General features: G+C 46.0%; 1 long non-coding RNA gene across 5 annotated transcripts in view; it reads right to left on the bottom strand.

The window, feature by feature from the left end:
* Positions 1 to 595: 595 nt before the first annotated feature.
* The window catches only part of LOC147000109 (uncharacterized), a 40,216-nt gene continuing 25,324 nt past the window's right edge, over positions 596 to 15,487 (bottom strand). The window contains exons 3-5 of one of the 5 annotated variants that reach the window (XR_015046221.1): positions 14,615 to 14,843; positions 11,034 to 12,674; positions 596 to 1,660 (exon numbers count right to left, since the gene is read on the bottom strand). This is a non-coding gene — a long non-coding RNA (uncharacterized LOC147000109). Of the gene's footprint in view, positions 1,661 to 9,043; positions 12,675 to 13,331; positions 13,391 to 14,614; positions 14,844 to 15,487 lie in introns of those variants that run through there. The other 4 variants (XR_015046223.1, XR_015046220.1, XR_015046219.1 and 1 more) reach the window with 4 other exon arrangements.

Below are 15,487 nucleotides of genomic sequence, written 5' to 3'. Positions count from 1 at the left end.
ACTGGCTACTATCTAGGGAAAGAACTTAGTCCCTAACCCTGACTGTAAAGTCTCTAGTCTTATTCTGACTAGACTCCAGCGAATGACATTACAAGAACCAGGCCGACACCCACCCCGGGTCAGTCGGCCTTCTTTCCGGGTGTTTCTGTGACCCATTCAATCAGGGATTTGAGTTGCATCAGTAACAAAACCTTCAAAAACTAAGTTCAAGGTGAAGCCACCTTAGATCAAATTCAGCATTTGAGGGTGTCTGGTTGGGAGTTGGGGTGGGGCTTCAAAGTAGGCATTGCTAGAACACTTGAATCTGTTGACCCAGAACTGGCCAGTCAGCTGGCCAGCATTACCGCTTGGATGATGAACCAAGCCAGCATTTATTGAGTGCTTCTTGTGTGACACACACACACACACACACACACACACACACACACACACAGCATGTCAGTGGCATTTTCTCATGAATTTCCAGAGTGACAACTCTGAAAGCAGTAGTTTTCAACCTGTAGGTCGAGGCCTCTTTGTTAAACCTCTATTTCCAAAAATATTTGCACTATGATTCATGCCAGAAGAAAGATAATTTTATGATTGGGGGGGTCATCATAACATGAGGAACTATATTAAAGGGTTGATGCATTAGGAAGATAGAGAACCACTGTTTAAAGGTGGCGTGAGAGAGGTTTCCCCTCACCAAAAGACCCCGCCATCTGTGAAGCTCACCCACAGTCATGTGAGAAGGAGTCATCTACTGAGAGGAGTCACTATGGATCCTGCACAATTGAGAGAGTGTGTAGTCTAGCTCAGCCTCTGACGGATGGAGAACCTGAGTGCTAGAGAGTGGATGGGAACTTCCCAAGTTCTCACAGAGAGCCTGACACCTGTAGCCTGCTTGAGGAGAGTGTGCAAGAACAAACCTTATGACTTCACATCTTGGTTAGTGTCAGGTCCACTCAAAGGCTTTTCTTTTTCCTTCCTCTATTCCAGAGTCTGAGTACGATGGTGTGTGTTTGTAACCCAGGCCCTGGGGGGGGGGGGTGTAGGAGGAGTCAAATTCAAGGTCATCCTCTACAAAAGAAACCGAAGCTTCATTCCCAGTCTGTACCTGGGAGAGCTTATCCCTGCACCCTGTCACAAAGGCAACCATTTGCAGATTTTTTTCTTGTATGTTTTGATTTGTAGACTGCCCTCTGTGACCCCCAGGACTCTCACCTTCCTCCGCTGTTAGCCAGTGTCTGTGCTCAGACAACACTATTCACATAAAGATGCAGCCAGGCTACAGAGCGAGGCCCCATTTCTAGATAAATAAACGAATCGACAAGAAACTTAGAACAGGTGGTCAAAGTACTCAGTGTGGACCATTCTTGACCATTCTTGGTCTTTATCTCATGTTGCATCTTCAGACTCTCGTTCTAAGGTCTGGTGAATGGTCAAGCTCCTTATGATTTCGTTTATCACACTGTCTTCAGAATTTAGTGCCCTCTGCCCTTACAGGCCCCAGTTGACCTCTAGCTCAGTCGTTCCATGGCCTCTTGTGGCCAGTGTCAACTATCCAGCTGGTCAGTCTTGTTCTCACTTTTCCTTGCTCCCAGCAGGACACCAACGACCTTTCATAATCTTTCTGGGACTTCACATTCTCTGTAGATATTCCTCCGTGTCTTCTGTCCTGCTGTAGGAGCAATGATTTTAATAAGCACAGTGAGCTGAGAAGGGACAGTTACTGAAACCTGCTCTCCCTGAGGTGGGCTTGGTCCTAGAGGATCCCAGAGCCAGGATCCTGGCCACTGTGAGACACTAAATACTGGCTTTGCCCTTGAGCTTGGGAGCTTGCCTCAGTGTACTCCAGAGAACTCCAAGGCTGGAGTGGTGTGGCTATTGTTACCATTTGATAGTTATTAGGGAGACAGTCTGTAATTATTAATGGGCCATGTTTTTGGAATCATATAGAGTCTCAAACCTGGCTTCATCTACCTGGGTGGGACAAGAGGTGGGAACTTGGGTTCTCCTGGAAAGCAGCCATCCCTAGGACTCCTGGAGTGAGCCAAGGTCAAGCCCATAGAACTGGAGCAAGATGTCATCAATGAGGAAAGGCCCATAAGTCTGGATGAGACCGTATGACATATGTCTACTGTGCAGGTGGCTTGGCACAGCTTTGGGGCTTGTGAACACTGTAGTATACCTGGGGGCTTCAGAAACTCATCCACCATTTCTTCATCCCTAGCTTCTTGAAGGCCCTTCCTTTGTTGAGAGTTCTGCTGTCAGACTGCCTGGGTTTGTGTTCTGTTGTGAACCATGTGGATCTGGCCAGTATCTCTCTTTGCCTCAGTATCTTCAACTATGAATGGGAATGTGATTCCTTGGTTTTTTTTCTGAGCACTGGCTGAAGGGTGAGGCTCAGTATCATGCCAGGATACCCTGGTTATGTTACACTGGGTAGAACTGGTTCCCCATCACCCTGCTTGCCCAGAAAAGGGGTACTATGTTATTTCTCTCAGTTAGCTCAGTTTATGTGTTAAAATCAGAGCCGAGCATGGATGTAGATCTGTGCTTAGGAAGAACAACCTCTGAGTGGCGTGATTATGTAAAAAAGACAAGTTTGGGGGTAATCTGTGATAAGCACCAACACACAGCACCCTCAGTGAGAAGGTTACAGGTAAGAGGCACCAGGAAGGAGATCCGGGGAAGAAATCTGGTTCCCGGTGCGGAGGAAAGCGATTCGGCCCCTTTGTAGTCACATTTTAACCAGGAGGTATCTCTGCCTTTCCCCCTTCATTTTGAGCACACACTACCTTTTCTATTAAAAACAAAAACAAAAACAAACAAAATTTGAATATCTAACTTTCTCCTAACCACTGATAATTTGTCATTTGGGGGAAAATTACAAAATTTGAAGGGAGAACATAAAAAAAAAAATCTGGTGCTAGTTCATTGCTGGGTGGTAGAAGATCAGGGCTCCTACCTATGAAATGGATTGCACCTTAGTTCAGTTCCCCTGTGTCAACATCTAGGCACCTTCCAGAATATACTCAAACATTGGGAAAACAAAAAAGGGGCCATGAGTTAGATAATACAAAATATCCAATAAAGGAAATGTCACACACACACACCAATAAAACAAAGGGTTTCACACTTATATATCCAATTATCAGAATACTTCAAACACCCACACGGATAACCAAAGGGCAACACACACACACATACACACACACACTGCCCAATAATGCAAACCCTTCATATATACAACCAATAGTCAGAGTCCTTCATGCCTACAGAACTAACCATTATAACACACACACACACACACACACACACACACACACACTCACTCACTGCCCAATAATACAAAGCCTTCATATATACAACCAATAGTCAGAGTCCTTCATGCCCACAGAACTAACTACTATAACACACACACACACACAACGTAAAGAGCTTCTTTTAGATACCCAATTATCAGGACTTCATACCCCCATACCAACAACCACTCATAACATCCCAACAACCGCAGCATTTCACCGATATACGTATACTTTCCCAAGCCAAATGCTTCAACAGCCCCTCAAACCATTTCACTCATGTACCCTAACCCACCGCCACAACTCTCTGTGCGACACCCCTCACCCCGTCCCCAAGCTCCTGGATTTGCTTGCTGTTGCAGCAGATACTTGAACACAGACATTAGCGGGACTTTCTTTTCAGATTAATGAGCAGAAAAAGATTGGAAGAGGGAGGGGGGCGAGAATGGTGGGAGAGAGCAATTACACCCAAATCTTTTCTCTGTTGATTAGGGATTCCTTCTCCAGCCTGCTTTGGCTCTGGCTAAATCTTTTTCTAATGAGATGTGGCTTATCCAGATCAGGGAGCTGAGAAAAAAAGTTGCAATTAACTTTAAGAAGAAAAGGAGTGAGTGAGAAAGAGAACGGAGTCGGGAGTTAGGGGAGTCGGGGGCAGGGACTCGTACGGTGGGCGTGGCCTGGCATGCCCATCACAGAGCAGGCTCTTGGGCAGAAGATGGAGGAGCCCTGGCCGGCTTCACTCAGAGCCTACAATTTGCATTTTGGATTCCAGTGCTTAGAAAGGGCCCTAGGACAGCCTGAATCAGGTCTCACGGCTACTTCCAGTTCAAGTCAAATGAAAACACTCATCAAGTTCTTGGCGCTGCTGGGCGACAGCTGTCAACTAGTCGGCAGAAGCCACCATAAAAAAGCGGGCCTCAGACCTCAGACATAAGAACTGAACTTCAGGGTCTCCCTGAGTTGCTTCACTCTACCTACATGAGAATGGGGTCCAGGGCCACTTAGAAGGTCAGAGAAGGGGAGCTGGAGAGACAGTTCTGTTTTGAGATCACATACTGCTCTTGCAGAGGACCTAATTTCTGTTCCCAGCACCCATGTTAGGAGACTCACAACCACCTGTAATCCCAGCTCCAGGGAAGGCACAGTCCTTGGTCCTTATCACGCACCTGGTCTCATATGGACACCCCCCCCCCAACACACACACATACATAATTTAAAAGATAAAACTTAAAAAGGGAGCAGAGAAGAGCTAAGGTGTAGAGAGGTTCCACACTGATGTGGAGAGAGGCATGCTGGGTGGATGCCCTCTACATGACACTATGTTGTAGGTTAAGCATGGCCAAGCTAGCTGCATGTGAGAGGCAACCCCTGAACGTCTTCCTTGAAGGAATGGTTGGGTGAGTCCCTCATCAAAGAAGCCAAGGAGATGAGCCTGTAGTGGAGGACAGACTGACTAAGCGCATCTTTCCTGTACCTAACTTTCAGGGCTTAGGAATCTTTTCAGGGTAACTACTATGGTCCAAGCCAATTCTTCATTCTACCCCTTCCCTCTACCCTCTTAGCTGCTGGGGACAGTCTGGGACTTCTCAGCTCTCTCTCTCTCTCTCTCTCTCTCTCTCTCTCTCTCTCTCTCTCTCTCTCTCTCTCTCTCTTTCTCTGGCTGTTGCTAACAGAATACGCATATGTGCTAGAAATCCTAGCTACAGTGCTAAGCTAGAAATTCTTCTTAAACATATAGTAAGGTCAGATGAAGGGAAAAAAAATAGAAAACAAAACACAAAAATCCCGAAACCGAAATTGGACACAGAAGGGCAGATGTAGACTGAACAGGAAGTACTGGCCCTAGGCTAAATGAAACAGCTGTCACTATTGTTCTGGGCTCAGAACTGCCTTTGCAAACTCCATGCGAGCTGGGCTCAGAAAGCAGATGTTAATAATTACAGCACATGAAACCAAGGGCACAGGATTAGGAAAGTGACGAAAAAGAAATGGTACCAGTAGATTTATAGCTGGCGCAGGCAGATCTGCTCAGGTCAGTAGGGAGGGGGTGGGCAAATCAGCTTGCATACAGTGACCCCCCCCCACCCCTTTTCCTATATGATATTGTCTCTTGGCCTCTCTGATCATCCTAGAATTGAGAATTTGTTAGAATATTTAATGGTGGTAGGTTAAGGAGGTTGCCTTTCCAGGCATCCCATACTTACAGGGTTGTACCCAAATGCTTCTGACTACAGGATCCTAGCTGATAAAATCCCCAGTACTGTAGATATCAAGGTAGGTAAAAGCTCTGGCTCTATAGACACAAAAATGTGAGTTCAAATCCCTAGAACTCACATAAAAAATGAAGCATGTGTTCATAATCCTGGTGTTGGTGGGTGAAGAGACAGGCAGATCCTGGGGGCTCATTGGCCAGCCAGTTTAGTACAAGCAATGAATTCTAGTTTCAGTGAGAGATCCTGTCTCAAAAAAATAAGGTAGAGAGTTCTAGGCGAAGACACTTGGCATTGACCTCTGACCTGCACACAGGCCAAATACACCCACACATATGTATTCAACTCGGAAAAAAAAAATTCCAGGGCCAAACAAGGTCTCTGAGCAGACAAATAGAGATAACGGTGGTTGGTCTGCAGAAACCTTTGAGGACACAAAGCTAAGCAGCCATCCTCAGAGCTTGTACTCTTTTGGTAAGCTCACATTTAAAAGCCAGGAGCTCCATGAAACTGAGTAGATTCCCAGTGTCAAGTTAGCCAGCTCCTTCAGGAAGGATGTAAGGACCTCTGCAGAAAGCCAGCTAGGCAACTCCCTTCGCTAATTACATACGTAGAAAGAGAGTTTCCACACATTTGCTGAATGTCCCTTGTGCTTTTTCACATGAGCTTGAGTCGTACAACCAAACAAAACAGTTCACACCCAAAAAACAAACAAACAAAACAAAACAAAAACCCCCAAATTCAAAACACTAAAACCCCCCATCCTACCACCCATCAGAGAGGACGCCTCTCAGAAAGTTCCGAAAGAAGGTAAAAAGGCATGTGTTTGCCATCTTTCCGCCTGATATGGAAACCATATGCTGAAATACACTAGCAAACACACTTAATATAACACTCTCTTTTATTAAATGTGGTTTTATAAACGCTCTCCCCAGCCAGGGCACCTTTGCCGTGCTGGAGGCTGGAACTTGGAAAATAGTCTTCCCACTGTTACATCTATTGATACACATTTTTTTTTTTTTTTTTTGAAAATGAGTCTCGGACCCTTGGAAAATAGGCTGGTTCTGATTATTACTGTGAGAGGGAAGGGGCACAGGAGGGCATCTTTTTCCCTCTGATAAATTAAAAAGACTGTAACGGGTGCTTTCTGTAACCTGTAAAAGGGCAGAGCCATCTGTGACTCATTTAGCAGCTTCTTACAGAAGATTTATTTGATTAATTCGGGCAGAAGAGAGAGAATATGGATTTTCCCCTCCACAAAAGGCACAGACACCCTCACACATGCACACACACACACAACCATGGGCAGATATCTCAGGAATGAAAAATGACTAATCGTGTTATTGGAACTGGTGAGTGCAGAGCCTCCGTGGTAAGAGAGCGAGCCATTGCCCTGCTGATGGGAGGGCCCATTTCTGAACAATCCACAGGCCCAGGCTGGTGCCCCCGAGGACTCAGAGTGAAGAACGCTGGGATGCTGGGTTGTTTTGAGGAAGTAGGATCACTTAGTGCCAGGTACTCCCCAAGCCCCTAGGACAGGGACATCACAGGGTCTCAAGGACCCCTCAAGCGAGAAACTAGATAAGCCTCTTAGTCATTCACAGAGGCACTATACCTGCCTAGTCTGCCTTCGCTTGAAATTCCTCTTTGCTTTTCCTATTCTTCCAACCACTGTGCTACATCCCAGGTCTTTCTTGACACTTTTTTTTTAGTTGTAAATGTGTGTATGCACAGGTATATTCACATGTTGGTGTATGTATATGTCCACATGTAGAGGCCAGAGATCAACTGCTGGTATCCTTCCTCAGGTGCTAGCCTCCTTGTTTTTGAAATAGAGTCTCTTACTTAGTGTGGAACTAACTGATTTGACTAGGCAAGCTGGCCAGCATACTCCAGGGATCTGTTTGTCTTTGTCTCCTCGGCACTGGGATTCATGCCACCACATGGTACCACACCTGACATTTTTTATGTAAGTTTTAGGGCTCCAACATAGGTTCTTGTGCTTATACAACAAGTGCCTTATTGGCTTATGAAAGCCTTTATTTTTGTTCTTCTGTTTTTATTAAAGACAGAGTTTACTTTCTCAACCCTTCATGATCTATCTAGGCAGATGAAGGCAATAGCATGTGTTTGTCTCATGGTGAATAGCTTGATGTGATCGCCTTACTCATGTTAGCTGCTTTATTCTGTGAGATTCAGTTCTATGTTGACTAGCCTTTCATAGTGACTTCTCATCTCTAGGATAGCCAGCCTCCTCTAGCCTGGGCTGTCTCCAATTTACATATCACAGACTCACTCTTACACGCCTCTAGGTTCATACAGTCCACTGTAGACCACTGTCACTGGTGGATGGAAACAGCTTCAAAATAGATTCTCAGAGAAGACAAGGAAAAGAACAAAGGTAAGAGAAATTATAAGATTGCAGGATGTCTAAGCCCAAGAGACCTTTGGAGAGTACTGTCCAGAGTGGCTGTGTGTGGAGAGATGGGGTATCCTGCTCCTTTGCACAGTGCAGACATGGCTAATTGATCCCAGATCAAAATCTACTCAGCACACCCTCTAGACAGCCTTAACTAATGAATCAAAGTCAGCATGTGAGTGTCTTCTAACTGAATGTTTCACTCTGGAGAGGGGTAAATAGCCCAGAAGTAAGAAAACAGATACAGACCAGCTAGGAAGCTATACCTAAGCCTAGCCTCTCTGGCTTTCCCACCCAGGACCTTTCCTATTCATACCAGCCAGGCTGGTCCAAGACAGGCACAGAGGGTTATAAATCTCCGTATTTCCCTGACCCTCTGTTTCTGCAGTAGAATCTCACTGACTTACAGACAGATAGAAGGTGCCTCCTGAGAGACTGACTGCAGAGGATCAAATCAGGGTGGGGTGGGGTGGCTTGAACCTGCAACACTACAACACGAAGTCTAAGATACTAGAAAGAAGTGGAAAATTTCTGTCTGGAAACTTTGATTATTAAGTAGACACTCCTCACTCTCACTTGTGGGACCACAGGAAATTCCTGGATCAAAGGCAACCAGGACTCCACCAGCTTAAGGTATGCCTCCCCCTGCCTAGCTTTAGATATTTCTGCTTGGTGGAGTTTCCCTGGGGAAAGGACCCCAGGGTTCTGTGAATGGAGGACATGTTTCAAGTTTCCAGGTCAAGAATTCCCTCTATAATCCCCTTCTTCTGGTTCCCTAGGCTGCTTCTCAGCCCAAGATGGGTCTAGTGGGGCAGGAAGGGAATAGTTCTCCAGCTCTATTGAATGCCTGATTAATTGAAAACAACCTTTATGTAAAACAAACAAACCTTAATCCAAGGCTCTGGCCCCAGGAACTGAGGGTGGGTCTGAAACATGGCAGATTTTGATGGGAGGCTATCATAGTTTGATATTAAGGGTATTTCCTTTCTTTTCCCTCCCTTCCTCCCTTCCTCCCTTCCTCCCTTCCTCCCTTCCTCCCTTCCTCCCTTCCTCCCTTCCTCCCTTCCTCCCTTCCTCCCTTCCTCCCTTCCTCCCTTCCTCCCTTCCTCCCTTCCTCCCTTCCTCCCTTCAACAAGGATTTATTTATTTAATGTAAGTACACTGTAGCTGTCTTCAGACACACCAGATGAAGGCATCAGATCTCAGTACAGCTGGTTGTGAGCCACCATGTGGTTGCTGGGATTTGAACTCAGGACTTCTGGAAGATCAGTCAATGCTCTTAACCACTAAGCCATCTCTCCAGCCCCTTAAGGGCATTTTCAATTCCCTGTTTAGTGAGTCTGTTTGTTGAGTCTAAGAGAAAAGTTAGAGTCTAGAACTTGCCTTTCAGCTCCTGGATTGGTTGACCCATCTGCTCCTGTCTGTTTCTGCTGCTTTTTTGTGTATAAATTTATGCAGGTGTAATACTTCAGGCTCCATCTGACTTTTTGTTGTTTGAGATATGGCTTCTCATTGGCCTGGAACTTGGAAACTTTCTGTGGAGTGAGCCCAGAGATCAGCCTACCTCTGCCTTCCCAAGGCTGGAATTACAAATGTGTGTGAGCTCTGGAGATTCATTGCTAGGCGTTTACTTACTTAGATCTCTCCTTAGTTCCTATTTCTGTGATTTTTGAGGAGTCTTGGAAAGATTCTTCAGTCCTGTTAATATTCTGGATTTCCACCTCATATCAACAAAACTAGAAAACTTTACTAACAAAATTTTACTAAAGTCCACCACAGCTTCTTGATAAAAGCAAAAAACAAACAAACAAACAAAACAAAAAAACCAAACAAACAAAAAAACCAAACAAACAACCCAGCACTGCTAGGGACTTGAGAAATGAAGCATTTATGGGCCTAAATCACATTCCTTAACAGGTTTCTGTTAATCACACATCATTTGCTGAATAAAGACATTGATCTGTATTTCAAGAGAATTGTTTTCTAAAACATCATTCCTAATGTGGCTTATCCATATAGTGAAATGTTATTTACCCAGTAATGTATGGATACATTCTGCAATGTTTATGAGATTGGAAGAGGGCAGACACAAACTGTCATATGTATGCTTTTGTTTATATGGAATGTGTAGAATAGGTAATTCCATAAAGATAAAAGAAAAAAAAAAGAATAGTGGTTGCTTTGGGTTGATGGAGGAAATGATCATTATGGGGCACGGACTTTCCCTTAAGCTGATGGGCACGTTCATGGATTGGCTGTGGTGAAGGTTGCATGCATCCATGTATGTTAACCACTGACTTTCACCTTGTGCTATTTTTTTTCATTGCTGAGGGAAAACACCTGGCAACATAAGGAAGGAAGACTGGTTTGCTTGGCTCACAGTTTGAAGGAATACAATCTGTCACATGGCTCACAGTTTGAAGGGATACAGGCTATCATGTGGCTCTCAGTTTGGAGGGACACAGTCTGTCACATCAGAAAATATATGGGGAGGAATGAGGCCACTGTTCACATATTCAGAGATGAATGATGGCTCAGGCAGCTTCCTCCTTCTTCCTTTTCATCCAGTCTAGGACACTAGTTCATGGAATGGTGCCACCCATATACGGAGCACATCTTCCATCCTCAGTTAAACCTCTCTGGAACATCCTCACAGACACACCCAGAAGTATGTCTCCTAAAGAATACAAATCCAGTTAAGCTGACAATCGAAGGTTTTTACACAAACTTTAAATGCATAACTGATACAATATGAGGATATCTCAGTGCAGCTACTTTATGAAGTGATTCCCTATCTTTGAAGCAAGCACAGCTATAGTAATAAGGGACCATGGCACCATGAGACAGAAGAGCGCTTGTCCCACCCAGAGGTCTAGTGAGAAAAAAAAAAAACACACACACACACACAAAATATACCAGTGAACCCAACTTAGACTCAGATTCCCTCTGGGTAGATTAGAAAGGACTTCCTCTATCAAAGGGTTGTTGGGAGAAGGAATGAGATAAGGCATGTGCAGCATTTAGAGCATGGCGTGTCACAGGCCCTGGAGACGATCTGATTGGAAATGAAAAGAGTCACTGGAGGTTACTCCTGAAGCTGTAACGTTCGCAGCTCACCTCCATTGGATCAGCTTAGGTCCTGTGTGACGATGAAAACATATTTGCACTTCTCCGAAGACGCCTTTATTCACACCTCCCACGGGGCTGTGAACATATTTGTGTCAAATAATAACACCATTATTCTCTTTAAATAACCTGAAGTGTTTTCAGTGGCTGGTGGCAGGGGAACTAAAGTTTCCCTGATTCCAGTAAACCTCCCATAGTTGCTTTTAGAGATTATTAGGTCCATGTTTGCAGGACATTGGGCTGAATGAAGGGCTGACCCTGCATCTGACTCTGTCAGTCACTCATCAATGGTACAACTTAAGGAGATTATCTCTTAGGACTTCCTTGTTGTCAGCTATGAAACAAGAAGGTGGTGATGGTGGTGGTGGGAGGCGTCTCTGAAGAGCCTCCAAGCAAAGGACCTTAGCTTATGACAACTACTTATCACCAGCCAAGTGAGCCAGACTGGACATTTTGTTGTTGTTGTTGTTGCTGTTGTTGTTGTTGTAGTTGTTTTCTGAGGCAAGAGTTTCTCTGTATAGCCCTGGCCATCCTGGAACTCACTCTATAGACCAGGCTGGCCTTGAACTCAGAAATCTGCCTGCCTCTGCCTCCCAAGTGCTGGGTCTAAAGGCGTGTGCCATCACTGCCCAGCTAGACTGGACATTTTGAAGGATATCTCCTACACACTGGACCTGCTGCTTCTGTTCCAAGGATTGTGGATAAGAAGCTGGCAGCACACTGGCTAGAGAGACAGCTTGCCATTCGTACCCTACACTTATTGATCCTCTACATGGGACTGGGTCTCCAACATCTCTCTTACTCCAGATTCGCCTGTGCTGATGGATGAGTCCTGGCTTGGAAATAGTGCTCATGGAGACATGTTCAAGTTAGTAAGGGATTATTAGGATATCCCTTCTCAGTGTAGGGAAATCTGGAAACAGAGACACAGGGAGAAAAACACCATGTAAAAACGAAGGCAGAGCTTAGACCCGTGTTGTCGTAAGCCAAGGAGCAACACCAACTGCCAGAAGCTAGGAGAGAGGTTTGTACCAGTACCCTTCAGGGGTCTCCAGAAGGAACCAGTGTTGGCCTTCTACCCAAGGAGTACCATCCAGGTCTTTAGGATTGCTGAAGATTGTGGCATGTGTTGTGATGGTTTGTATGTGCTCAGCCCAGGGAGTGGCACTATTAGAAGGTGTGGCCCTGTTGGGATAGGTGTGTCACTGTGGGTTTGGGCTTTAAGACCCTCATCCTAGCTGCCTGGAAGCCAGTATTCTCCTAGCAGCCTTCAGATGAAGATGTAGAACTCTCAGCTCCTCCTGCACCATGCCTGCCTGGATGCTGCCATGCTCCCACCTTGATGATACTGGGCTGAACCTCTGAACCTGTAAGCCAGCCCCAATTAAATATTGTCCTTTATAAGAGTTGCCTTGGTCATGATGTCTGTTCACAGCAGCAAAACCCTAACTAAGACATGCATATTGGAATAGTGATGAGTGTGGGCACTCTAAACGAGGATACTTGTTCCACCTGGTACCCTCGTCCTTTGTGATGCTCTGAGATGAAACCAGCTGGACAGGATGGCGTCTCTCACTCTCTTGTGATGACTACGGATGCCCAAGTGACAGTCTAGCAACACAACTTGGATTTCTGTAATAGAGAACCAGAGCATACTAAGTGTGCTTGTTCCTTAGACAGCTCTTGAAATACATGAGTGTGTGCGTGTGCGTGCAACGTAACTGAACACATTCTCTGGAAGAGGAGACCCCCTTATTTCTAGTATACCTTTAGATACAACCTCTGCCAAGACTTGAGACTGGTACTGGGTCAGTTATCTGCTAGACAGAAGAAGTCCACACTCACCACTGGAGACAGTATATAGGATAGATGGAACACACAATGGACCTTCTTCCACTAATAATAGAACTTAGCAACTAGGAGCAATTTATGTGTCCTGCAATAGGGATTCTTGACTTAGACTGGCCAGGTTAGTGCTCTGCAAGAACATAGATCAGCCCATCTTTCTTTAGGACCGCAGGAGGGGGGCTGAAGCAATGCACCCCATCTTGCATTTCTCAGTGTATGTTGCTGTCTGTGTACTTTGGATGGAATATTGAGTTCCCTAGACAGTGCTTTAGCTAGGGCTGCGTCCTGCTTCTCAGGATGTGTTCCTGCCCCACGATTTTATTGACTTGGGTAGGAATATAAAGCGTCTTCACTGAGCATGTCTGAAGACTTTTGGAAGACCTACAGTGAGAGCAGTAATATGTTCAGGGCCACATATCGCACCATGCAGGATCCACGTACCATCCAGGACATAGAGTAGCAATCCCAGAGACTGTGGCTGTGGTCTGAATCCCAAGAAGCTGCAAAGCAGCAGTGGCCTGGGTGAGGGAGGGTATATACTCACAGAACCCTTCCCAATCCTTATATTCCCAGCCCTGGGGTGGGGAGAATCATGGCAGGCCTGTGGGACCAGGACAGTGCCATGCAATCCAGGTTGGAGTATCATAGACTTTCAAAGAGGCCTGTCCATCCACACAGCCAAGTAATGATATGGAAGCAGTCTCAGCGGACCCTGCCCACTTCTGTTCCTTGTTGGAGCCACCCGCCTACACCCCCTACTGCCTTTGATCTTCATCCCATTTGGCTTGGCCCAGATTGGAGGTCTCCTGCTGCGTTGCCCCAGGATGGGTCCCCAGCTCACAAGGTTTCACTCCCTGGCTCTATCACAGCTCGGATCTGACCTCCTGCCTGCTTCTCTGTGGCAGCAGGAGCCCTCTGAGGTCCCCAGGAGGGAACAAAGGAGAAAGGTAACTTTGGGCTGAATGGGGGGGGGGGGGGTTGTACAATAGGAAATCTATGTAGGTGCATTCTTCTGGTCAGTGAAAACCTCCTCCGTGGCTTTCTGAGTCGCGCAATGATGGAGCCACTGCAGACAGTGGGCAGGAATTCAGGATTGGGTAGGAGTCTGCTCACTTTCCAGCTATAGCTGTTTCCTGCCAAAGAGGGCACAGCTAAACCTGTGGACCTCTTGGTGCCTCAGTTTGCCCATCTTAAAGATGGCAGCGGTAAGAACAGCTTTGCCATTGGATTGTCAGAGGGCCTATGACAACACATGTGTAAGAGCTCCCTGCTCCGTGAGTTTGACCTGAGCTGGGGCTGTTTTGGAAGCTGCTTTGGAAGATCGCCAGCAACCATCTAGATGCGCAGCTGCAGTGGGTCTGGGAAGCTCTTTCCTGCTTTCTGCACCACAGGTCTCTACCTCCCCTTTTTTACATTCATCTTTCCTTCTTCCCCTGGCCCCCGGCCCAGTTTAGCTCTGATGATCTCCGAGGAATCACTGCTTACCCCAGCTTCCTGTCCATGCCATTCCCATTCCACAATCTCTCTCTGCCCTGGCTCTCCCTGTTCCCTTCCTTCAATTTTAAGACCCTCTGTAATCTGACCCATATCTAAAGTCTCAGATTCCCGAAAACTTGGGAATTCTGAGCCCAAGTTCAAATGTGAGCCGTACTGCATCTCAGCTGTGGCATTTAAAATTTTCCTATTTATAAAAGACAAATAAAACCAGACTGTACCTGCCTTACCTGCCAAGGATGCTTGAGGTCCCGATGAGTAGGTGAGTGGTAGATGGTTGTAAGCTGTACAGCAACTTGTTAGTTTTGGACCACATTGTGGCTTCCTTTCTTCAGCGTTTGGTTTATATCTTTCATTCTCCTGGAGGACCTCGTCACCCTGAGGCACCATTGTCCATATCAGTATTCCATTCAGAGCTGGGCACATACTGAGTGCTAACAAGCTGCCTCATTGGCTCTTCTGGAATTAGTAAATACATGTCGTGATGTATCCCACCTCTCAGGTACGGCTTCCCGGGTCTGCTTTCAAACCCCAATCTCACTGGAGCTGTTCTGTATCCCATGTACCATAAACCCAGCCAACAGGTGCTGAGGAGCCCTTAGCCAAAGAATGGGAGGAATAGATGGATGAATGGCCTCATACTATAGGTGTGAGGGCACAGGCAGCGTCCTCTGAGGTCTCTTTAAAGACCTGAGATGGGAGATACCAGGTTCTCTCTCCCCTACCCTCTGTGTGTGTGTGTGTGTGTGTGTGTGTGTGTGTGTGTGAGAGAGAGAGAGAGAGAGAGAGAGAGAGAGAGAGAGAGAGAGAGAGAGAAGATCTTATGTAGCCCAGTTTAGCCTAAAACTCAAAATTTCTAAGTAACCAAACATGACCTTGAACTCATGATCATCTTGTAACTACCTCCTGAGTTCTGAGATTACAGACACACACCACCACAGCAGGTTTATGCAAGTGCTGTGTGCTGGGGAAAGAATCCAGGACCCAGGGCTTTGTGGATGCTAAACACTATCAACTGAGCTATATGCCTGGTTCCTGGCCATCCATTTTCAATATTGTGGCCGATATTACAAACAGAGTAGCTCTAGAGTGCCTAGAGGAGA

This window comes from Mus caroli, unplaced genomic scaffold, assembly GCF_978045245.1.
Source record: "Mus caroli unplaced genomic scaffold, Mus_caroli_1 scaffold_20, whole genome shotgun sequence".
Taxonomy (NCBI): domain Eukaryota; kingdom Metazoa; phylum Chordata; class Mammalia; order Rodentia; family Muridae; genus Mus; species Mus caroli.
Note: the sequence above shows the minus strand (reverse complement) of the source record. Positions and strands in the feature narration are given on the sequence as shown.